The 27,337-nt window shown below is 41.1% G+C and overlaps 1 protein-coding gene across 2 annotated transcripts in view; it reads left to right on the plus strand.

The window, feature by feature from the left end:
- The window catches only part of RAB30 (RAB30, member RAS oncogene family), a 77,481-nt gene that overhangs the window by 32,678 nt on the left and 17,466 nt on the right, over positions 1–27,337 (plus strand). The window contains exon 1 of one of the 2 annotated variants that reach the window (XM_075266223.1): positions 14,327–14,478. The exons of the other annotated variant lie outside the window; for it this stretch is intronic. The gene's annotated coding sequence lies outside the window, so the exon portion shown is untranslated. Of the gene's footprint in view, positions 1–14,326; positions 14,479–27,337 lie in introns of those variants that run through there. 2 annotated transcript variants of the gene reach the window in all.

Here is a 27,337-nt window from a genome sequence, read left to right on the forward strand (position 1 = left end):
TAATACTGCCATATAGTGACCAAATAAAATTCTGTATCTAAATAATACAGTGTAAGAGCCCAAATAATGTTGCCATATGGTTCACATATAATACTACAATTCGGATTCCATACCATACTATAAAGAACATTAAATAATACCGCTATATAGTGACCAAATACAATTCCGTATCTAAATAATACAGCATAACAGCCCAAATAATGTTGCCATATGGTTCACACATAATACTACAATTCGGATTCCAAACCATACTATCATGGACATTAAATAATACTGCCATATAGTGATCAAATAAAATTCTGTATTTAAATAATACAGTGTAAGAGCCCAAATAATGTTGTCATATGGTTCACACATAATACTACAATTCAGGTTCCAAACCATACTTAAAATGGACATTAAATAATACCGCCATATAGTGACCAAATAAAATTCTGTATCTAAATAATACAGTATAAGAGCCCAAATAATGTTGCCATATGGTTCACATATAATACTACAATTCGGATTCCATATCATACTATAAAGGACATTAAATAATACCGCCATATAGTGACCGAATAAAATTCCGTATCAAAATAAAACAGTATAACAGCCCAGATAATGTTGCCATATGATTCACACATAATACCATACTTATAATGGACATTAAATAATACCTCCATATAGTGACCAAATTAATTTCTGTATCTAAATAATACAGTATAAGAGCACAAATAATGTTGCCATGTGGTTCACACATAATACTACAATTTGGATTCCAAACCATAATTAAAATGGACATTAAATAATACCGCCATATAGTGACCGAATAAAATTACGTATCTAAATAAAACAGTATAAGAGCCCAAATAATGTTGCCATATGGTTCACACATAATACTACAATTTGGATTCCATACCATACTATAAAGGGTATTAAATAATACCACTATATAGTGACCAAATACAATTCCGTATCTAAATAATACAGCATAACAGCCCAAATAATGTTGCCATATGGTTCACACATAATACTGCAGTTTGGATTCCAAACCATACTATCATGGACATTAAATAATACCACCATATAGTGACCAAATACAATTCCGTATCTAAATAATACAGTATAACAGCCCAAATAATGTTGCCATATGGTTCACACATAATACTACAATTCGGATTCCAAACCATACTTAAAATGGACATTAAATAATACCGCCATATAGTGACCAAATACAATTCCGTATCTAAATAATACAGCATAAGAGCCCAAATAATGTTGCCATATGGTTCACACATAATACTACAATTCGGATTCCAAACCATACTTAAAATGGACATTAAATAATACCGCCATATAGTGACCAAATACAATTCTATATCTAAATAATACAGCGTAAGAGCCCAAATAATGTTGCCATATGGTTATAATACTACACAATCAATTCAAATTCAAAACAATACTATCATGGTCACTAAATAATACCGCCGTATAGTGACCACTAAATAATACCGCCATATAGTGACCAAATATAATTACGTATCTAATTAATACCCTGTAAGAGCCCAAATAAAGTTGCCAACTTGAATTACAAACATTTTCCATCATGGCCACTAAATTATACCGTAATACTGTACACTGCTGAATAGTACTGGGTGGTTTTAGTTTGCCTCTATAGTTGTGAGCCCCTAGATATAAGGAAGGAAAGGAGCCCTAACTATATTATCACCCCATAAAGCTGAACCTACATATAGTGCAAGCTTAGATTCCCTAGCCAGGACTAGAAGAGCATTTGTATGGTATAATACCGTCATATACCTATAAATATTACTTGATCGTTTTCGCTTGCTCCTTGGGTCCCTGTTTTTTCCTTCTTGTATTTGTTGTCAGTGTTTTCGGAGTAGACGCCACGCAGAGCTGCTGGCCATGTGAACAATCACGTCCCCGAGTCTCACGTTGTTTTTGCAGCCCGCTGGTAGGAGGCCACGGTTTCTTGTTACTGGCAGAACGAATGTGACGTTGACACGAGATCCTGACCAGGCCGCACTTCTGTTTTCATCTTCAAATCTCCGGGAAGGGAAAAATAAATCAACTTAATAGTTTCCTTAGATTGGATATTGGATGGTGTCTTTGTTTTTTTTGTGCCCTGAAATGATTGGAAAGTTGCCAGTCGGTAGTCAGTCCGTAGTCGGTAGTCGGTAGCCCGTACCGTATCAGCACTGAGAAGAAGGAGCGGATTTGGAAAGTACTGTATGAGGTCATATCGGGGCTTGTTTTTTGCAGGATGAATTACATATTGAATTAAGTATGATATTTTTTTTTTGTATGATATTTTATGGGTTATTATGAATGGCGGGATAACAAATGTATTGTGTATTGTTAAAGGGGTACTCCATCCCGAAGCATTTATCACAGGTCAGACTTGCATTGACTTGCACGGGTCACCAGAGTGCAGTGTCCTGGTCCTTGCGTACCCATTCATCCCTGTCGCAAGACTTTACTTAGGCGAAGTCATGTTTCCGCTCCAATCGATGGCATTGAGCGTTGTGGCAACCCATTGGCACCATGTCATGGGGGTGCTGATGGGGTGACAGATGGGTAAGGCGAATTTGATGCTAAATTTGTTAAGCAGAAAATTTTGGCTGGAATTCGAAGCAGATTGTTTATGCTTGCCAAAAACCGAAGGAGATTTTGACGCTGAATTTGAAGTGGAATTTGAAGTGCCAATGTATTTTGTCTTTATTGGGCAAGCCCAAATTCCGCAGGGAGGGAAAAGGTGTATTTCCCACCTCTCATTCATTTCAATGGAAGTTCTCAGGTAGAATCTACCTGAGGAATGAGCAGGACGCTTATTTTTCTGTTGCCTCCCATCAAATTGAATTTGAGGCAGATTTTAAAGAGGATTCTTCCTTAAATTCAGCATTAAAGGGATTCTATCATTGGATACCCTTTTTTTCTCCCTAACACGTAGGAATAGCCTTAAGAAAGGCTATTCTTCTCCTACCTTTAGATGTCTTCTCCGCGCCACCGTTCGGTAGAAATCCGGGTTTTCTTCGGCATGCAAATGAGTTCTCTCGCAGCACTGGGGCGGGCCTCAGCACTCAAACAGCACTGTGGGCGACACCAATGCTGCGAGAGAACTCTCCAACGCTGCCTCCATCTTCTTCAGGAACGGCCTCTCCCTGTGTCTTCCTCAATCCTGGGGTTCAATCTTCTAGGCCTCAGGCGCATGCCTGGGCACACAAGAAAATGGCCACTGGAAGCTGGAGTAAGCGGCCATTTTCTTGTGGCCCGGGCATGCACAGTCGGTTCTGCTCAAGGCCCGAGGTCTAGAAGATTGAAACCCAGAACGGAAGAAGAGACAGGGAGAGGCCGTTCCTGAAGAAGATGGAGGCGTCGCTGGAGATTTCTCTCGCAGCATTGGGGATGCCTTTAGTGCTGTTTGAGCACTGAGGACCGCCCCCAGTGCTGCGAGAGAACTCATTTGCATACCAAAGAAAACCCGTATCTCTACCGAATGGTGGCGCGGAGAAGACATCTAAAGGTAGGAGAAGAATAGCCTTTCTTAAGGCTATTCCTACGTGTTAGGGAGAAAAAAAGGGTGTCCAATGATAGGATCCCTTTAAATTCCTAAGTGTGAACATGCACTCAACTGGAGATACCATTGCAGAAACCACCAAAAATCAGTGGGGAGAAAAGTCCTGTACGGAGGACTTTGTTCTCCATGTTGACCACCCGGCGGACCGAATTATAGTCAGTGGGGACCGTCAGTCTTTGTCCCGGATGGAAGTGAAGTTGGCGCTGACGTTGCCTATGGTTCCCCTTAAGTAACTCTCAGTAAAATAAACGTCTTCAGTCCATGTCCAATTCTTTTCTCGCAGACAAACACATGACATCAGATGACGGCCGCTCTGTACATAGTCCCCATTGAGCAGCGGTTCCGGTTGGCTACTTTTGGGCTAATGTTGATATTCTCACGGTTGGGTGAGATTGTTTTTGTCTCCTGCTCGGGCTTTTTTTTTTCTTGTGTATTTTATTGTAGAAGATTGATGTTGCGTCGGGTTTTGTGATTGTAACTCGGCTACCGGAGAATGAGGCCCAGTCCTCGCCTCACTCTGTATAAACATCTAGGAAATGAGTCTTTTTATTGCTCCAATATGAAGTAAAGTCTGTCCTGGGAATAGAAGGAGAGAAATTGGAAGACGTCTTCAGTGGAGAAGTCTCCGTATTTCCTTAGTCAGGAAAGAAGATAAACATTGTTTGGATTAAAATGATGTTGACCTTTTAGGGACCGTTCACACGGGCACAGAGGGGTCGGAATAGGGTGCGTAATCCACATCATAATCCGCCCCCTTACAATGGTGGTCTATGTAGACCGCCAGGATACTATTTTCTGTGAGCGGTATGCTCCAAAAATTCGCAGTTAATTAAAAGTTCTGCTAAACCGTGTCATTGAAAAATACAACTTGTCCTGCAAAAGAAAAGAAAAAAAAAAAATAAGCCCACCTATGGCTCTGTCCATCAAAATTAAAAAAAAAATAATTAAAAAATGACTGCTTGGAATAAAAAAAAAAATGTTTAACATGAAATCGTAGGTAATTTTTCATTGAAGGGGTCGGAGTGTTCCAAATCCCATAGTCATAGGGTTAAATATATAAAAATAACTAGCTGGTACCCGCGACTTGGTCTGAGGTGATTGTAGCAGTGGGTATATACAGGCGCGGGTAAGGTTTTCGTACTGTGTATAAGGGATGGGATATGAAATGTAACTTTGTATCTTGTTGTTGCTGTAATTCAGAGAATACGTGAGACTTTTGTGTTGCAGTTACTTTGTATTTGAGCTGCTATATATACGGTGTTGTGAGAAACTTTACATAGTGACTTTGGGACACAAGTATTTGAAGTTCCCGCCGATGGCATTTTTTGATTTTCGTTTTTGACTCCCCTCCTTCTAAACCCCATAACTTTTTTATTTCTCCGCTCCCAGAGCCATATGAGGTCTTAATTTTTCCTGGGACAAATTTTTCTTCATGATACCACCATTATTTATTCTATATAATGTACTGGGAAGCAGGGAAAAAATTCTGAATGGGGTGGATTTGAAGAAAAAATGCATTTCTGCGACTTTCTTACGGGCTTTGGTTTTACGGCGTTCACTGTGCAACCAAAATGACATGTCCCCTGTATTCTGTGTTTGGTTACAATTCCGGGGATACCAAATTTATATGGTTTTATTTACATTTTGACCCCTTAAAAACAAATCCAAAACTGTGTTTAAATTTTTTTTTTGAAAAGTCGCCATATTCCGACAGCCATAACTTTTTTATACGTCCGTGTACGGGGATGTATAGGGCGTCTTTTTTTGCGTGAATGGGTTTACTTTGTAGTTGTACCATTTTCGGGAAATGTTATTGCTTTGATCACTTTTTATTCAAATTTTTATCAGAATCAAAACAGTGAAAAAACGGCGGTTGGGCACTTTTGACCATTTTTCCCGCTACAGCGTTTACCGAACAGGAAAAATATTCGTATAGCTTTGTAGAGCGGGCGATTTCGGACGTGGGGATACCTAACATGTATGTGTTTCACAGTTTTTAACTACTTTTATATGTGTTCTAGGGAAAGGGGGGTGATTTGAATTTTTAATCCTTTTAATTTTTTTTTTATATTTTTTTTACTTTTTTTAAACTTTTTTTTTTGCATTTATTAGACCGCCTAGGGGTATTGACATGGGTGGGCGGTGTCGCGGATTGTCAGAGCGGTGGGGGTCGGCAAACATGGCTGCTCCGGAGCGTTAAAGAGCGCCTCCTGGAGTATCGGTAAGGTGAGGGGCAAAGTGGTAAAGTATATGTATATGAGATTGTGTGGGGTTAGGGGCGAGGCTGTAGGGGGCAATATGAATTTTGGGGCTTGCTATGGTCCAAAGTGTGTGAGATTGCAGAGATGGTGGTGTGAGTTTGGGGTTTGTGGGGGTCCTGGCACAAACGTATGTGCGCTATTGTGACGAAAAGTAGCCTATTGTTTAATCGGGTGTATTAACTATGTTTGTGGAAAATTTCAGCCAAATCGGTGGAGCGGTTTTTCCGTGATTGAGGAACAAACATCCGAACATCCAAACACACAAACCCACAAACCCACAAACTTTCACATTTATAATATTAATAGGATACTCATCTATCCATCTGCTCTGGGGGTCCTCTGCCAGGCTCTACCACCTCCTGGTCCTTCTAAACACACAGGAAATGCCGCACAGCCAACCATTGGTTTGGCAAGTCCCTTCTGTAGTCAGTCATTGGCTAATGGTTGAATTCCGGTGTTGGTGTTAAAAATGGTGACCACCCCTGTAGGACTGTGATTGCAACTGGAAAACCTGGGCAGAAGTTGGAGGTTTCTTGGGTTGAGGGCCAAGGTAGACTGAGGGGCATTATGATTTTGTTGCTTAAGGACCCACATGTGGCTGGAGCTGGTCCTTCTGCATAATCAAGAATCAAACAAGCCTTATTGGCACGTCCGAATAGATATTTGGCATTGCCAAAGCTAGTAAAGTGTGTGTGTGTGTGTGTGGGGGGAGAGTTGGGGTTGGGGGGGGGAGAATGGTGGGTATGAGGGGGTGGGTAATTTGGGGTATAACAGTCTGTGGGGTCTCATCTTCCTCTTAGTTGGTGTCAGCTGTATGGGGGGGGGTTATTTGGGGTATAAAAGTCCGTGAAGTGTCATCTTCCTCTTAGTTGATGACGGCTGTATGGGGGGGGGGGGGGTGATTTGGGGTATAACAGTCCGTGGAGTCTCATCTTGCTCTTAGTTGGTGACCGCTATATGGGGAGGTGGGGTGGGGTGGGTGGTTTGGGGTATAACAGTCTGTGGAGTCTCTTCCTCTTAGTTGGTGACTGCTATATGGGGGGGTGGGGCGTTGGTTTGGGGTATAACAGTCCGTGGAGTCTCATTTTCCTCTTCTTTGGTGACAGCTGGACACGTATTTGGCAGCGATCTCCACAGTGGCCTCCTCTTCTCGTCTGCAGATATGAAGTCTGGGATGTGGGCAGAGAGTCTTTGGTAGTAGACGGCCCTCACAGCTGAGTATTTGGTGCAGTGTAGCAGGAAGTGGGTCTCGTCTTCTAGGGCCCCCTGGTCACAGTGCTGGCACAGTCTGTTCTCCCGTGGCTTGTACGTCTGCCTGTATCGCCCCGTCTCTATCTCTAGGTTGTGGGCGCTCAGTCTGTACCGGCTCAGGGTCTGTCTGTGCTTGGGGTGGTGTATTCTCTCCAGGTAGGTGGCCATGGTGTAGGCCCTTTGCAGTGACTGGTACACGGTGAGTTTCTTGGAGTTATTTATTGCGCTTCTCCATTCCTCGATGTACCGCTCTCTGTCTCTCTCAATGACTCCTTTTATTTGAGCCTTGTTCAGGGCATGTTGGGGGTTTTGGCTTGGCGGATGGCTGATGCTTGGTTGGGGGGTGTCGAGTTTGCTCAGGGCTCTGTGGCTCAGCCAGGCTTGGTGGTGGTAAGAGCCAGGACTGCTGCCCTGTATGTGAGTTCAGAATGATAGCGCCCTCTTCTGTATGGTGAGCCATAGGGCGAGTCTGCCTAGCTCTGCCCGGCATCCCATAATACGGATCCTTATATAAATATTTTACTTTTTTGAGACATTCATAGTTTTCCAGTAGATCAGAGCTTACCCTAGTGGACTCAGAGAAGAAGACATGTCCGAGGTGGTCAGATAATAGTAGACCTGTGCAAAGTCACAGAGCAAAGTAGTCGCCGGCCTTGAACTAGTGTAGAGGTGCACGAGAACATGGCAGGTTTCGAGGGTGGAAAGAAGCAACATGTTGAGCGGACATCTTGGTTATCCGAGAATAGTGACCCTTACGTAACAATGGCCATATGGGAAGTCTCCAATCAGGTGTAGTAGGCCTTTGGGGCTAGTTGTGGGACAGTAACTGGCTTTTAACCCTTTAGTGAGTGGAAGTCCCAGTGGTCAGATTCCCACTGATCAGACATCAAATGGATCAGAGATAACATGTAATATCAGGATACCCCTTTAGATGGCATTTTCCAGTCAATCTGGTGTGATACAATTTCCCTGCAGCTCCCCCGCAGGGGAAATGAAGTATTACAAAGTACGTATTAAAATTAATGGGCTGTCTGTGTAATACACAGTCATGTTGTGTTCTCCATAACACGTGTATAGCCATATTCACCTCTGACTAGGATCTGAATGTAGGAGACCCCCATCCTAATAGGGTACCTGTAAATCAGACAGTCCCTCAGACAGTTTGTTCCAATTCTAGGACATCGGCTCTATTTATCAGAAACATTAGATGATGCACTAAGAGGACCAGCTACGTGAGGATCCTGAGTCATCTCCACACCGGTCATCACTTCTGGGAAGAATATGGATGGAACGTGTAGTCCTGCCGCCCAAACATTACAGTCAGATGGTTGTAGAGACGGAGCGCGCTCATTAGGCATGCTGTGTCATCTCATAGCGCTGCCTGCTACTGGAATCCACCGGGACATGATTTATTCCTACCTTGTGCTTTAATGAAATCTATTCATAGATGATCACTTAAAGGGGAAGTACGACCAGCACATGGACCCTGCTCTGTCCATGACAAATGGTGGGGGGAGAAGGATGGAGTGGTTGGACGGGGGAGTCAGGAGGACGAACTATCGGCTGTGGACCGTGTACTGTGAATATCATCCATTGCTCCCTGTTATCAGCCATTTCAGGCTAAGAAGGAGATGACTATAGTGACTTCTCTGTGGGCACCCATCTGTAAAACAGATTATACTGTGTGGGGGCCACTGTAGAGCAAATTGTACTCAGTGAGGGCCACTGTGGAGCAGATTGTACTTTGCAGCAGCCACTGTGGAGCAGATTGTACTGTGTGTGGGCCACTGTGGAGCAGATTGTACTTTGCAGCTGCCACTGTGGAGCAGATTGTACTGTGTTGGGCCACTGTGGAACAGATTGTACTGTGTGTGGGGCCAATGTGGAGCAAATTGTACTGTGTGGGGCCACTGTGGAGCAGATTGTACTGTATGGGGCCACTGTAGAGCAAATTGTACCCTGTGGGGGCCAATGTGGAGCAGATGTACTGTATGGGGCCACTGTGGAGCAGATTGTACTGTGCGGGGGCCACTGTGGAGCAGATTGTACTGTGTATAGGGCCACTGTGCAGCAGATTGTACTGTGTGGGGGCCACTGTGGAGCAGATTGTACTGTGTGTGGGTCACTGTGGAGCAGATTGTACTGTGTGGGGGCCACTGTGGAGTTGATTGTACTGTGTGGAGGCCACTGTGGAGCAGATTGTACTGTGTGTGGGTCACTGTGGAGCAGATTGTACTGTGTGGGGGCCACTGTGGAGTTGATTGTACTGTGTGGGGACCACTGTGCAGCAGATTGTACTGTGTGGGGCCACTGTGGAGCAGATTGTACTGTGTGGAGGCCACTGTGGAGCAGATTGTACTGTGTGTGGGTCACTGTGGAGCAGATTGTACTGTGTGGGGGCCACTGTGGAGTTGATTGTACTGTGTGGGGGCCACTGTGCAGCAGATTGTACTGTGTGTGGGCCACTGTGGAGCTGATTGTACTGTGTGGGGGCCACTGCGGAGCAGATTGTACTGTATGGGGCCACTGTGGAGCAGACTGTACTGTGTGGGGCCACTGTGGAGCAGATTGTACTGAATGGAGCCACTGTGGAGCAGATTGCAGTTTGTGGGGGCCACTGTGAAGAAGATAGGTCTTTAATTGATGACCTATCCTCAGGATAGGTTGGTCATCCATTATTCAGACAGATCAATAAAATTCTGCCTTCCTGCCACAGCCACAAGGGGGAGCTGATTGCATATCAATATAAACATACATAAAGTGAGCCCCTCCTCCTGTTGGCTGCCAGCTATGTCACCTTACAGCCATGTCCTGTCTTGTTGCCAGCTCCCATGGTGCGCTACTCTCTAATAACAGGAAACTGGCAAGGCTTCAGCTTTGGATGTGAACAGAGAATATCTCACACTGTGTTGTGAAAATGCTGTTGAAAAGTGCAATTCTGCAAGGGAGGGGCGGCCTCACTTTATTAAATGCCCCCTGGGGTGGTTTGGCAGAAAGTATTGTTAGCCATTGACCGGTCTGTGCCTCGGCTCTTCCCAGCGTGGGATCTACACGGCGGTTTCTCTGGCTCCGTGAAGGGAATCAATAAGACTCTGGCTTTGTTGTGACGCTATTTTATTTAAAGTTTTGCATGGATGAGTAGAAATAATTAGTGACCCCTACGGTTTTACCGGAAATGAAGCCAAATATTCTGCGCCTTCCCACAGCCGCCAAGTCCGTGAGGTGCTTGTATTGTAGTTTATGAAGCATGACATGCCTGTGTTCACACTGCTTACGTGCTGCTCGTCTTATTGTGGTGGGTCCCCGTGAAAGGTATTACTTCACAGGCCCAAAAAAATGGAGAGGGGAGAGAAACGGCGCGTAAGGTCAGGTGACTAGGGTTGAGCCGATCTTGAGATTTCAGGATTGATTTTAAAATCCGATTTCCGATCATTTTCCAGCCGATCCCGATCGTGAAATTTGCTCGATCGCCAATCGGGATCCGATCTTTCCCGATCCCGATCGCTCAACCCTAATTGTATATTATATATACAGTGGGGTTGAGCCGATCTTGAGATTTCAAAATCCGATTTTCGATCATTTTCCAGCTGATCCTGATCGTGATTGTGAAATTTGCTCGATCGGTCTAAGAAACATTGTGTTCTCCATTCTGTGGTGTAATACTCCATATCTCCTCCGGAGGCACTGCAGAGAAAGTGAACACTTGTTACCAGATACCCTCACAGATTAGAGCCGATCACTTCAGGTCCTCTGTGGTCAACTTATTGTCAGGAGGCCCTTCTAATAAAAAGGAATTTTCCAAAGTGGGCGCCCCTTTCAGGTCTGGGCATCTGATGGTGGAGTTTATATGCTTTTGTATGTTTATTACACTGTTCAGCTGTGCGGTGTCTGACACAAGAGGATTGCAGTAAGGAAGGTGCAGAACCTCCTGTAAGTGATCTAATGGATGAGCTTGTCTTCCCATCTGTAAGTGCTGTGTGAACAGGCAGTAAATTATGAGTCATGTGTGGACACAAATCAGCAGACCCGTGATGATGTGATGAAGTGTGTGCAACGTATGTGGGGCCTGAATCATCCCAGGATCTGCAGCTCCAAGACTTACAATGGGGGCAGATGAGCCATCAGAGGTCTATGGTTGCTCAGAGAAGGCCAGGACTCACAGGCTTTCTCTATGAGTGGGGGGAGCAGGACTCACAGGCTTTCTCTATGAGTGTGGGGAGCAGGACTCACAGGCTTTCTCTATGAGTGGGGGGGGGGGGGGGAGCAGGACCCACAGGCTTTCTATATGAGTGGGGGGGGGGGGGGGGAGCAGGACGCACAGGCTTTCTATATGAGTGTGGGGGGAGCAGGACTCACAGGCTTTCTATATGAGTGTGGGGGGAGCAGGACTCACAGGCTTTCTCTATGAGTGAGGGGAGCAGGACTCACAGGCTTTCTCTATGAGTGGTGGGGGGAGCAGGACTCACAGGCTTTCTCTATGAGTGGTGGGGGGAGCAGGACTCACAGGCTTTCTCTATGAGTGGTGGGGGGAGCAGGACTCACAGGCTTTCTCTATGAGTGGGGGGAGCAGGACTCACAGGCTTTCTATATGAGTGGTGGGGGGAGCAGGACTCACAGGCTTTCTATATGAGTGGTGGGGGGAGCAGGACTCACAGGCTTTCTATATGAGTGGTGGGGGAGCAGGACTCACAGGCTTTCTCTATGAGTGGTGGGGGGAGCAGGACTCACAGGCTTTCTCTATGAGTGGGGGGAGCAGGACTCACAGGCTTTCTCTATGAGTGGTGGGGGAGCAGGACTCACAGGCTTTCTCTATGAGTGTGGGGAGCAGGACTCACAGGCTTTCTCTATGAGTGGGGGGGGGGGGAGCAGGACCCACAGGCTTTCTATATGAGTGTGGGGGGGTGGGGGGGAGCAGGACGCACAGGCTTTCTATATGAGTGTGGGGGGAGCAGGACTCACAGGCTTTCTATATGAGTGTGGGGGGAGCAGGACTCACAGGCTTTCTATATGAGTGTGGGGGGAGCAGGACTCACAGGCTTTCTCTATGAGTGAGGGGAGCAGGACTCACAGGCTTTCTCTATGAGTGGTGGGGGGGAGCAGGACTCACAGGCTTTCTCTATGAGTGGGGGGAGCAGGACTCACAGGCTTTCTATATGAGTGGTGGGGGGAGCAGGACTCACAGGCTTTCTATATGAGTGGTGGGGGGAGCAGGACTCACAGGCTTTCTATATGAGTGGTGGGGGAGCAGGACTCACAGGCTTTCTCTATGAGTGGTGGGGGGAGCAGGACTCACAGGCTTTCTCTATGAGTGGTGGGGGGAGCAGGACTCACAGGCTTTCTCTATGAGTGGGGGGAGCAGGACTCACAGGCTTTCTCTATGAGTGGTGGGGGGAGCAGGACTCACAGGCTTTCTCTATGAGTGGGGGGAGCAGGACTCACAGGCTTTCTCTATGAGTGGTGGGGGGAGCAGGACTCACAGGCTTTCTCTATGAGTGGGGGGAGCAGGACTCACAGGCTTTCTCTATGAGTGGTGGGGGGAGCAGGACTCACAGGCTTTCTCTATGAGTGGTGGGGGGAGCAGGACTCACAGGCTTTCTCTATGAGTGGGGGGAGCAGGACTCACAGGCTTTCTCTATGAGTGGTGGGGGGAGCAGGACTCACAGGCTTTCTATATGAGTGGTGGGGGGAGCAGGACTCACAGGCTTTCTCTATGAGTGGTGGGGGGAGCAGGACTCACAGGCTTTCTCTATGAGTGGGGGGAGCAGGACTCACAGGCTTTATCTATGAGTGGGGGGGGGGGAGCAGGACTCACAGGCTTTCTCTATGTGTGTGTGGGGGGAGCAGGACTCATGACTGCGACTCTATAGTCCTGATTAACACAACCGTAATACTCAACCATTAGAAACAAGTCCCATAGAGCCTAAAAAACTAATACCCTACACTCAAGGATTGCTGCCTTCTGTATATACAGGGCACACACAGTATATATATATATATGTTTATAGTCCTGCACCTGCAGTTTGCCTTTGTACGCCAGGACCTGCTCCGACATTATCTGCCGCCATATATTACACCTATTTCCGAGAAAAGGAAATTATTTTAGATGTTGCAGTACAAAAAAAAACAAGAAGCGCTGATGTCCTCATTAGCCCTGACATCTATTATAGGCCGCTCCGAAAATGTACGAGCATCTGTCAACACCTCATTGCTGTTCCATGATAAAGGGTGAAATTGTGTCCTAGAGACCGCCGGCGCTCGAAACAAGAGACAAGACAATCCTGGAACAGCCAGACTGATACATTGTAACAAACTATCAGAGCAGGAAGGAATATCGGCTTAGGTTGTCTGGATGGGAGACGCTTGTAACAAACCCTCAGCTGTGCAAGGTCAAGAAGAGATCACGAGGGGTTAAAATGCAAAAGGTTGGAACAATAACTCTCATCATTGTTATATGGAGGGGGTATTGGATGTGGCGTTGGCTGTCGGTTGCAGACGTCATGTACCCGGTGGTTGCTGGGCGAGCTGTCCGTGTTATTGTCTGTCCGCCCACGCTCCGCTGTGACACTGCACCCACCACTCACCGCCGGTGCGATCATCCTCTATATTGTGGTCATTTGGGGCACTGCCGAGGTCTTAAAGCGGAAATATCACCTGAAAAAAAATCTACTTTTTGAAACCAAAATTAGAATTTTTGATGATTTTTTTTCTGTCTACCTATTTATCTTTATCCTGCAATTTTCACTCTGACCACTAAGCCTAATAATAGGTGCTTGTCAGAGTTTTCTTTGCAATTTAAATTACAACGGGATTACAATAGAAGATAACACCGCTATAGATAACACTTACGGTAGTACAGTGTCGGGGTGAGGTTCTTTGGGCCTGCATAAAAAAGGATTCTAAGGGGTCTCCCCTCCAACAATTCCTGGCAGCCAAAAATCACTGTGGATAAGACCGCATCGTTTTTTTTTGCAATACTTTACACGTAAAGTCCGCAGAGTTTTCCTATGGACGTAGCAAGCCACAGCCAAAACGCTGCGTATTCGCAACGTAGGGTCCTCATAACCTGAAGCTGTGTATCAGTAGCAGGAGATTAAGAGTTAACACGCCATCGTCCGTGTCATTGAAGGTGTCACATGGCCACCCTCCCATTTCCCGCTAGAACACGTTACATTCCATTTAGTGTATCCATGTCAGTTTCCCTTTAATGGTGCAGATTGTGAGCGTGGCCCGAGAGCCGTCACTTTGTGGCAGCGCTGCGTTGCGATGTCCTATCTTACAGCATTGTGCGGTAATTGCATTGACACTGCGGAAAGGGAGAGAGAAGAGAAGAAGGAATCCATGTGTTAGAGGTGTCGGGGCCGGTTACATCACAGCAGATGACACGAGGTACGGGGAGAGGCTCCTGAGAGCAAGATGGGGCCCTTGTCATAGACGCCGCATGTAAGACTCTGCCTGTCTACAGCACATGTAATATTAATGACTGCAACGGGAGCATCGCACAGTAATGGGCCTGCAATGCAGGGGAAGACAGCAGGGGCTTGTATATAATGTGTGAAGACGGAGAAATACTGAATATGATATCACACGCCCAGCCCTGCACCAGTGTCATCTGTATACGTCTGTATCTGTAGGTACCAACTAGCACCGTACTTACCGAGCGCTGGGAAGGGGCAACAAGGAGGAAAAGGGATCTACAAAGTGGTGCCATGTGTCCTGAAAGCCTTATCCTGGGTTATATCCTGTATTATACCCCAGAGCTGCGCTCACTATTCTGCTGGTGTAGTCACTGTGTACATACATTACATTACTTATCCTGTATTATACTCCAGAGCTGCGCTCACTATTCTGCTGGTGCAGTCACTGTGTACATACATTACATTACTTATCCTGTATTATACTCCAGAGCTGCGCTCACTATTCTGCTGGTGTAGTCACTGTGTACATACATTACATTACTTATCCTGTATTATACTCCAGAGCTGCGCTCACTATTCTGCTGGTACAGTCACTGTGTACATACATTACATTACTTATCCTGTATTATACTCCAGAGCTGCGCTCACTATTCTGCTGGTACAGTCACTGTGTACATACATTACATTACTTATCCTGTATTATACTCCAGAGCTGCACTCACTATTCTGCTGGTACAGTCACTGTGTACATACATTACTTATCCTGTATTATACTCCAGAGCTGCGCTCACTATTCTGCTGGTACAGTCACTGTGTACATACATTACATTACTTATCCTGTATTATACTCCAGAGCTGCGCTCACTATTCTGCTGGTACAGTCACTGTGTACATACATTACATTACTTATCCTGTATTATACTCCAGAGCTGCGCTCACTATTCTGCTGGTGCAGTCACTGTGTACATATATTACATTACTTATCCTGTATTATACTCCAGAGCTGCGCTCACTATTCTGCTGGTGCAGTCACTGTGTACATACATTACATTACTTATCCTGTATTATACTCTAGAGCTGCGCTCACTATTCTGCAGTCACTGTGTACATACATTACATTACATATCCTGTATTATACCCCAGAGCTGCGCTCACTATTCTGCTGGTGCAGTCACTGTGTACATACATTACATTACTTATCCTGTATTATACTCTAGAGCTGCGCTCACTATTCTGCAGTCACTGTGTACATACATTACATTACTTATCCTGTATTATACTCCAGAGCTGCGCTCACTATTCTGCAGTCACTGTGTACATACATTACATTACTTATCCTGTATTCTACTCCAGAGCTGCGCTCACTATTCTGCTGGTGCAGTCACTGTGTACATACATTACATTACTTATCCTGTATTATACTCCAGAGCTGCGCTCACTATTCTGCTGGTGCAGTCACTGTGTACATATATTACATTACTTATCTTGTATTGATCCTGAGTTACATCCTGTATTATACCTCAGAGCTGCACTCACTATCAGACCTACTACACCTGATTTATCACAGTGCCTGATTGTATAAGAATTATAGTCAGTCACTGTGATAAATCAGTAACTCTTGGCCATCTTCTGTAAAGCAGTGACCAGTCCTCCATTGCCCAATTTGGTCTACACCAAGGACTCTTCACTCTACGGGAAATACGTTACATCTTACAGTTTATGGAATTTCTTCTATGCGTCCTTTCCCCTAATGCCTGAAGTCCTCAGATAAGACAAGACTCGACTTCTCCCCCACATTGTTTCGGTTCCTTCAAAGCTTGGATTTTTTTTTTTGTAATTTTACGTCATGTGATCTCAGAATTGTAAAAAGACCATTTTGTATTTTTTTTTCAGTTACCTTTACTGCTATTGTTTTTGGAGGTGGGAATGGGGGAAGGGCAATCGTAAGTAGATAGGCCAGGGGTTAATCAAGGAGACCAAAACAAAGGGCTAGCCATTATTCTGGGTTAGCCACCAAGTTAGGATGCCGTATGGATTCTAAGATGCCCCAGGATGATGATACTATTTCCCCACCCTTGAGGCGGAGAACTTCCATAGCTCGATCTGTTTGCTACGCTGTGATTTTACAGTCTCAATTATTTGCAATTATTCCATCGTAACTTACCTGCAACTTTGACATGACACCCCAGCCACTGATTGTAATTCTGATACTACACCTGATTTATCACAGTGCCTGATTGTAAGTCTGATACTACACCTGATTTATCACAGTGCCTGATTGTAAGTCTGATACTACACCTGATTTATCACAGTGACTGATTGTAAGTCTGATACTACACCTGATTTATTACAGTGACTGATTGTAAGTCTGATACTACACCTGATTTATCACAGTGACTGATTGTAAGTCTGATACTACACCTGATTTATTACAGTGACTGATTGTAAGTCTGATACTACACCTGATTTATCACAGTGCCTGATTGTAAGTCTGATACTACACCTGATTTATCACAGTGACTGATTGTAAGTCTGATACTACACCTGATTTATCACAGTGCCTGATTGTTAGTCTGATACTACACCTGACTTATTACAGTGACTGATTGTAAGTCTGATACTACACCTGATTTATCACAGTGCCTGATTGTAAGTCTGATACTACACCTGATTTATCACAGTGCCTGATTGTAAGTCTGATACTACACCTGATTTATCACAGTGCCTGATTGTAAGTCTGATATTACACCTGATTTATCACAGTGCCTGACTGTAAGTTTGATACTACACCTGATTCATCACAGTGCCTGATTATAAGTCTGATACTATACCTGATTTATCACAGTGCCTGATTGTGTCTGATACTACACCTGATTTATCACAGTGCCTGATTGTAAGTCTGATACTATACCTGATTTATCACAGTGCCTGATTGTATCAGACTTACAATCAGTCACTGTGATAAATCTAACTATCAGTAAATCTTGGCCATCTTCTTTAAAGCATTGACCAGTCCTCCAGTGCCCAATTTGGTCTGCACCAAGGACTCTCCACTCTACAGGAAATACGTTACATCTTATAGTTTATGGAATTTCTTCCATGTGTCCTTTACTTTGCCGATGACAATTATTTTCGACTTCTTTTTTATTAACTTTCTCCTGTGCCATAAAAATATATAACCTTTTATAAAAGACATGGACCAGAGCTTTGGCAAAAACCACTATGGAGCCACGGCTTATGAATGATATGGTGGAGTTGAAGCATGGTAGTCTACAGTTGTCAGATGACAGCCGTATCTTTTCCTGTGAAGGGAGACCTGCCAGAAAAAGTTAAAAAGGCCCTTTCACATACATTCAGAATGTGAAAACCATTTCATAATATCATATTCCCATGCTGAGATATGATCACTTGAATATACAGGCCGAAAAGCCTGAGGCTGTACTACTGAGAGATTCTGATGTCATCAATCACACCGATGTCTAAATCCAACATGGTGTGAATTGTTGTGGTTAAATGTGTGAATATTGTTATATTTGGTGAGTAGGATCCTGCCAAGGTCTGCATTACAATACTGAACTTAGTTTAACTGAAATTATTAAACTCTCAGTGGTGCAGCCTTAGGCTTTGGGCCTATGACTTCAAATGATCATATCTCAGCGTAGAAGTATGATATTAAAAAATGGTTTTCACATTTTTAATGTACACAACATGCCCTCTGTGTCTGACATGAGAAAACATGGTTTGCTTTATTTTTCAGAAACAGCGCCATTTCTGTCCATGGCTAGGTCTGGTATTACATTTTAGTCTTCCTTTTTCAGGCTGCAACGAGCAATGAATAGGGTTCGTTATACGATATAACAAGATGGTTTATGAGCTGATAAGCAGATTATTTGCATATATGTAAATGTATCTAATTGTAATTTGCACAACACGGTACGCAGGGAAAGCTGTCATTTCCATTCTCATTCGTGACCGGCCTGCAAATGCAGGGAAATGTCTATTGATTTTCTGTATCGATCCCTTGGCACGTTGCGTGCTAACCGCAGCAGCGTCCAAATCATTTAACCCATTCAGTCCCAGAAGCCAATGTGGGAACCAATTCTTCAACATAAAAGCAGGCAGGGATTCAAAATTTTAACAATAGGTTCCGAATTGGGGGTGGTAAGGGTTTAGCGGTATGTGGAGTGTGGCGTGAAAGTTTTCAGGGTGCACACGCCCTCCTTTTCAACACAGCCACGCCCCCTTTTGGTGATGTGGATTCATAATGTGCCGGCCCCCCCCCCCCGCCCCCCCCGCCCCTCACAATTCCTATTGTCTCCTGACTCACAGTTAGAGGATTTGATGGGAGAGGTGGGTGACAACTTTTTTTGGGAATCTGTATTGGTACTCCTATTGGTTGCCACTCAGCTTTCCCAGAATCGGATAAGAAAAAAAAAAAAAGGAAGAAACATTAGATTGTTGCAAAAAGTGTCAGCAGCTTTAAGGACGTGTTCTATTCTGCAGTAGCCCCTGCTCCACCGCAGATCAATCCTCTGCAGTGAGTGAATATTGAGCGTGTTGACAGGTCATTTTCACGTGTTTAATGGTGAAACTTCTCCAAGGAGCGAATGCGCAGGTAACAATCAAACGCTCGAGCGAGCGGCTAATGCCTGGACATCCTGAGGACTCCGTGAGGTCACTTATCTTGGCTATGCTACAAAGTATAACCCATAAAGAATTATGGAGAAGGGATTTACATACAGATGTAGCAGAGCCGAGTATGTCATAGACTGCATTGTTAGCATCACGACTCACAAAATGAGGCCCTGGGTTGTGGGATGATAACGGTATAATGTGGAGAAGATCAGGCAGAGGTCCACATGCCATGATTGGGCTTGTAGAAGAATGTAGGACAGAGGAGATCTCCATGTTCTGCTGTAGCCACTGGTGAAATACTTGTAGAATCAGGAATGTGGCCATCGCTGGCAGAAGATAAGATTTACAGACTCTCTGGATGCTGACGGTTCACTTTACTAAGAGATTTTGTCATGCTTAAAAAATCCTTCTATCCGCACCCAGAATCATGAGATGTACTGACCCTCATGGTGGGGACAACTCCTGCCATAATGAATCAAAGAGGTTAAGTTCTTAAAGGGCAGATCCAGTCACAACAATAATGCAGTAAACATTCCTGGGATACGACCTCTGAATAGAAGTGATCTTTTGTTGCCCCCTACTGGATTGTTAAAACTGGTGACAACTAGAGAAAACTATAATACTGCTCCTATGTACAAGAATATAACTACTATAATACTGCTCCTATGTACAAGAATATAACTACTATAATACTGTTCCTATGTACAAGAATATAACTACTATAATACTACTATGTACAAGAATATAACTACTATAATACTACCTCCTATATACAAGAATATAACTACGATGATACTACTATGTACAAGAATATAACTACTATAATACTACTCCTATGTACAAGAATATAACTACTATAATACTACCTCCTATGTACAAGAATATACCTACTATAATACTGCTCCTATGTACAAGAATATACCTACTATAATACTGCTCCTATGTACAAGAATATAACTACTATAATACTGCTCCTATGTACAAGAATATAACTACTATAATACTACCTCCTATGTACAAGAATATACCTACTATAATACTGCTCCTATGTACAAGAATATAACTACTATAATACTACCTCCTATGTACAAGAATATAACTACTATTATACTACCTCCTATGTACAAGAATATAACTACTATAATACTACTCCTGTGTACAAGAATATAACTACTATAATACTACTCCTATGTACAAGAATATAACTACTATAATACTACTCCTATGTACAAGAATATAACTACTATAATACTACTCCTATGTACAAGAATATAACTACTATAATACTGCTCCTATGTACAAGAATATAACTACTATAATACTGCTCCTATGTACAAGAATATAACTACTATAATACTGCTCCCTATGTACAAGAATATAACTACTATAATACTACCTCCTATGTACAAGAATATAACTACTATTATACTACCTCCTATGTACAAGAATATAACTACTATAATACTACTCCTGTGTACAAGAATATAACTACTATAATACTACTCCTATGTACAAGAATATAACTACTATAATACTGCTCCTATGTACAAGACTATAAGTACTATAATACTGCTCCTATGTACAAGAATATAACTACTATAATACTCCTCCTATGTACAAGAATATAACTACTATAATACTACTCCTATGTACAAGAATATAACTACTATAATACTACCTCCTATGTACAAGAATATAACTACTATAATACTGCTCCTATGTACAAGAATATAACTACTATAATACTCCTATGTACAAGAATATAACAACTATAATACTGCTCCTATGTACAAGAATATAACTACTATAATACTGTTCCTATGTACAAGAATATAACTACTATAATACTGCTCCTATGTACAAGACTATAACTACTATAATACTGCTCCTATGTACAAGAATATAACTACTATAATACTACCTCCTATGTGCAAGAATATAACTACTATAATACTACCTCCTATGTACAAGAATATAACTACTATAATACTACTCCTGTGTACAAGAATATAACTACTATAATACTGTTCCTATGTACAAGAATATAACTACTATAATACTACTCCTATGTACAAGAATATAGCTACTATAATACTACTCCTATGTACAAGAATATAACTGCTATAATACTACTCCTATGTACAAGAATATAACTACTATAATACTGCTCCTATGTACAAGACTATAACTTCTATAATACTGCTCCTATGTACAAGAATATAACTACTATAATACTACTCCTATGTACAAGAATATAACTACTATAATACTACCTCCTGTGTACAAGAATATAACTACTATAATACTACTCCTATGTAAAAGAATATAACTACTATAATACTACCTCCTGTGTACAAGAATATAACTACTATAATACTACCTCCTATGTACAAGAATATAACTACTATAATACTGCTCCTATGTACAAGAATATAACTACTATAATACTGCTCCTATGTACAAGAATATAACTACTATAATACTGTTCCTATGTACAAGAATATTACTACTATAATACTACTCCTATGTACAAGAATATAACTACTATAATACTGCTCCTATGTACAAGAATATAACTACTATAATACTGCTCCTATGTACAAGAATATAACTACTATAATACTGCTCCTATGTACAAGAATATAACTACTATAATACTGCTCCTATGTACAAGAATATAACTACTATAATACTGTTCCTATGTACAAGAATATAACTACTATAATACTGCTCCTATGTACAAGAATATAACTACTATAATACTGCTCCTATGTACAAGAATATAACTACTATAATACTACTCCTATGTACAAGAATATAACTACTATAATACTGTTCCTATGTACAAGAATATAACTACTATAATACTGTTCCTATGTACAAGAATATAACTACTATAATACTACTATGTACAAGAATATAACTACTATAATACTACCTCCTATATACAAGAATATAACTACGATGATACTACTATGTACAAGAATATAACTACTATAATACTGCTCCTATGTACAAGAATATAACTACTATAATACTACCTATATGTACAAGAATATAACTACTATAATACTACTCCTATGTACAAGAATATAACTACTATAATACTACTCCTATGTACAAGAATATAACTACTATAATACTACCTATATGTACAAGAATATAACTACTATAATACTACTCCTATGTACAAGAATATAACTACTATAATACTGTTCCTATGTACAAGAATATAACTACTATAATACTACTATGTACAAGAATATAACTACTATAATACTACCTCCTATATACAAGAATATAACTACGATGATACTACTATGTACAAGAATATAACTACTATAATACTGCTCCTATGTACAAGAATATAACTACTATAATACTACCTATATGTACAAGAATATAACTACTATAATACTACTCCTATGTACAAGAATATAACTACTATAATACTACTCCTATGTACAAGAATATAACTACTATAATACTACCTCCTATGTACAAGAATATAACTACTATTATACTACCTCCTATGTACAAGAATATAACTACTATAATACTACTCCTGTGTACAAGAATATAACTACTATAATACTACTCCTATGTACAAGAATATAACTACTATAATACTGCTCCTATGTACAAGACTATAAGTACTATAATACTGCTCCTATGTACAAGAATATAACTACTATAATACTCCTCCTATGTACAAGAATATAACTACTATAATACTACTCCTATGTACAAGAATATAACTACTATAATACTACCTCCTATGTACAAGAATATAACTACTATAATACTGCTCCTATGTACAAGAATATAACTACTATAATACTCCTATGTACAAGAATATAACAACTATAATACTGCTCCTATGTACAAGAATATAACTACTATAATACTGTTCCTATGTACAAGAATATAACTACTATAATACTGCTCCTATGTACAAGACTATAACTACTATAATACTGCTCCTATGTACAAGAATATAACTACTATAATACTACCTCCTATGTGCAAGAATATAACTACTATAATACTACCTCCTATGTACAAGAATATAACTACTATAATACTACTCCTGTGTACAAGAATATAACTACTATAATACTGTTCCTATGTACAAGAATATAACTACTATAATACTACTCCTATGTACAAGAATATAGCTACTATAATACTACTCCTATGTACAAGAATATAACTGCTATAATACTACTCCTATGTACAAGAATATAACTACTATAATACTGCTCCTATGTACAAGAATATAACTGCTATAATACTACTCCTATGTACAAGACTATAACTTCTATAATACTGCTCCTATGTACAAGAATATAACTACTATAATACTACCTCCTATGTACAAGAATATAACTACTATAATACTACTCCTATGTACAAGAATATAACTGCTATAATACTGCTCCTATGTACAAGAATATAACTACTATAATACTACTCCTATGTACAAGAATATAACTACTATAATACTACCTCCTGTGTACAAGAATATAACTACTATAATACTACTCCTATGTAAAAGAATATAACTACTATAATACTACCTCCTGTGTACAAGAATATAACTACTATAATACTACCTCCTATGTACAAGAATATAACTACTATAATACTGCTCCTATGTACAAGAATATAACTACTATAATACTGCTCCTATATACAAGAATATAACTACTATAATACTGCTCCTATGTACAAGAATATAACTACTATAATACTGCTCCTATGTACAAGAATATAACTACTATAATACTGCTCCTATGTACAAGAATATAACTACTATAATACTGTTCCTATGTACAAGAATATTACTACTATAATACTACTCCTATGTACAAGAATATAACTACTATAATACTGCTCCTATGTACAAGAATATAACTACTATAATACTGCTCCTATGTACAAGAATATAACTACTATAATACTGCTCCTATGTACAAGAATATAACTACTATAATACTGCTCCTATGTACAAGAATATAACTACTATAATACTGTTCCTATGTACAAGAATATAACTACTATAATACTGCTCCTATGTACAAGAATATAACTACTATAATACTGCTCCTATGTACAAGAATATAACTACTATAATACTACTCCTATGTACAAGAATATAACTACTATAATACTGTTCCTATGTACAAGAATATAACTACTATAATACTGTTCCTATGTACAAGAATATAACTACTATAATACTACTATGTACAAGAATATAACTACTATAATACTACCTCCTATATACAAGAATATAACTACGATGATACTACTATGTACAAGAATATAACTACTATAATACTGCTCCTATGTACAAGAATATAACTACTATAATACTACCTATATGTACAAGAATATAACTACTATAATACTACTCCTATGTACAAGAATATAACTACTATAATACTACTCCTATGTACAAGAATATAACTACTATAATACTACCTATATGTACAAGAATATAACTACTATAATACTACTCCTATGTACAAGAATATAACTACTATAATACTGCTCCTATGTACAAGAATATAACTACTATAATACTACCTATATGTACAAGAATATAACTACTATAATACTACTCCTATGTACAAGAATATAACTACTATAATACTGCTCCTATGTACAAGAATATAACTACTATAATACTGCTCCTATATACAAGAATATAACTACTATAATACTGCTCCTATGTACAAGAATATAACTACTATAATACTGCCCCTATGTACAAGAATATAACTACTATAATACTACTCCTATGTACAAGAATATAACTACTATAATACTACTCCTATGTACAAGAATATAACTACTATAATACTACCCCCTATGTACAAGAATATAACTACTATAATACTACTCCTATGTACAAGAATATAACTACTATAATACTACTCCTATGTACAAGAATATAACTACTATAATACTACTCCTATGTACAAGAATATAACTACTATAATACTACCTCCTATGTACAAGAATATAACTACTATAATACTACCTCCTATGTACAAGAATATAACTATTATAATACTGCCCCTATGTACAAGAATATAACTACTATAATACTACTCCTATGTACAAGAATATAACTGCTATAATACTGCTCCTATGTACAAGAATATAACTACTATAATACTGCTTCTATGTACAGGAATATAACTACTATAATACTGCTCCTATGTACAAGAATATAACTACTATAATACTACCTCATATGTACAAGAATATAACTACTATAATACTGCTCCTATGTACAAGAATATAACAGGGTTTGATATCGGGACGTAATATTAGGTTGTGATAGTGCAGGGTTATATCAGGGTGTGATAACAGGATGTAAAAGGGTATAATATTAGGGTGTAGTATTGGGTTGTAATATCAGGGTATAATATTTGGGTGTAATATGGTATTGATATGGGTGTGATATTGGGGTGTTATATCAGGATGTAATAGGGTGTAATATCTGGGTGTGATATCTCCAAGTACAGTATATTGCCATAGGATCTCTAGGCTCCATCATATAGAGCTCGCTGACTCCTTTAAGAGCGCGGTACGAGGTTCCTATTATTGTGGAGAACATACGGCATTGTGTGTGTATCCAGGCAACAACTTTGTAATGAGATCACTCTGTGCGGAAGAATAATTATAAGGTAGGATGCGAGTACGGTGAGGTATAATGAAGACCCTAATAAATGAAGGCTTTTATCCCACACTACGACAGGGCTTTCACTTATATCTGTAAACATGACACATACTCAGATTAACCCCTAGTGTTCATTATGTATGTGTGCGGAGTTATTAAAGTGTAACTCCACTGATAGAACTGTATACTGCCAGGTTATTCAGCATCATATACTTGGGCAGGATCCATCCTTATCCCTGTCCTTGCAGTCACTCTATGGGCTGTCTCACTCCAAATAGACTGGTAACCAGGTGACTTCCTGTCTGGGTGACCACCATAGGAATACATGACGTAACAGGAAGTCAGTCTCCCTGGTTATGATACAAGATTGCACATGCCATTATGTGATGTCCTGTTGAAAGGGGAAATGGTTGGATCCACACCAAACATGCTGTAAATTGTAATACATTGTTTGTGGGGGGGAAACCCCTTTAAAGGGGATCCGTCATTACTTAAACCAACGTCAAATAATCTTATCATCCAATAGGTCCCGCCTTACTGATTCTGGAGCAGTTGGAATTTTTTCTCTAGCCCCCACCATTCCCAAGTAATCACTTCTGTTACCTTCAGCACAATCAGACTCTTTACTGTGAGGGGGGCGGTCCTTGACTGGTGCAGTCAGACAGGGACCGCCCACCTGACAGCAGGGAATATAAGTATGCTGAAAATAACAAAGGATTTCTTGGGAACGGTGGGGGCTAGAGAAAAAATTCCAACTGCGCTGAGTTCAGTGGATCAGGACCTATTGGCGGATGCAAAAAGGTGAAGTTGATAGAGGCGGTGAAAACTCCCCTTTAAGGCCTGGGCCCCCAAAACACTCTCATTTTTGTAAGCCATAGCATGTCTATTATACCTACAGGAACGCCAACAGTTAGAATTGAAACAGAAAGTCGCAATTGAAAACTTCCACGGACTTTCTATGAAAAGCGTTGCAGGGAAAATGCTTGATGCGTTTCCGCCACGATTTTTCTCACAGCGCTTCCTATGTGGGGCCTCAACCTAAACGAGTGCTCGTGATTGATCACCCTCCCCTCCCTACAATGTGTCCATGTTATAAATGGGGTTTCTTATGTGGAGGCAATTCAATGCAGTGTAGACAATGCTCTGTGAGCTCAACAAATCAGCTGCAGCGCCTTCTATGTTGTGTGGCTGAGACCGGTACTGCAGTCAAACAAAATTCCAACGCGCCATCACCTTGCCGGTTCCGCTTATTCCACTTAGCTATATTAATGCAGCTTTCATCACGGGTAACTATATGGCGGCACCCAAGGCATAATCGGCGCGCTGCACGCTCAGCTAAATGAAACAGTTTAGCAATTACGGGAAGATATTTATACCCTGAAACGCTTTGCTCTGTGAAATGCTTCATTGATTCATTAACGGAGACATCAGATGCTTCACGTCCCAGCTGGGAGCGCCGCTCACTGCTCATCGCCGTGTACGAGCTCCAGTCTATTATAGA

Source organism: Leptodactylus fuscus, chromosome 2 (assembly GCF_031893055.1).
Source record: "Leptodactylus fuscus isolate aLepFus1 chromosome 2, aLepFus1.hap2, whole genome shotgun sequence".
NCBI lineage: Eukaryota > Metazoa > Chordata > Amphibia > Anura > Leptodactylidae > Leptodactylus > Leptodactylus fuscus.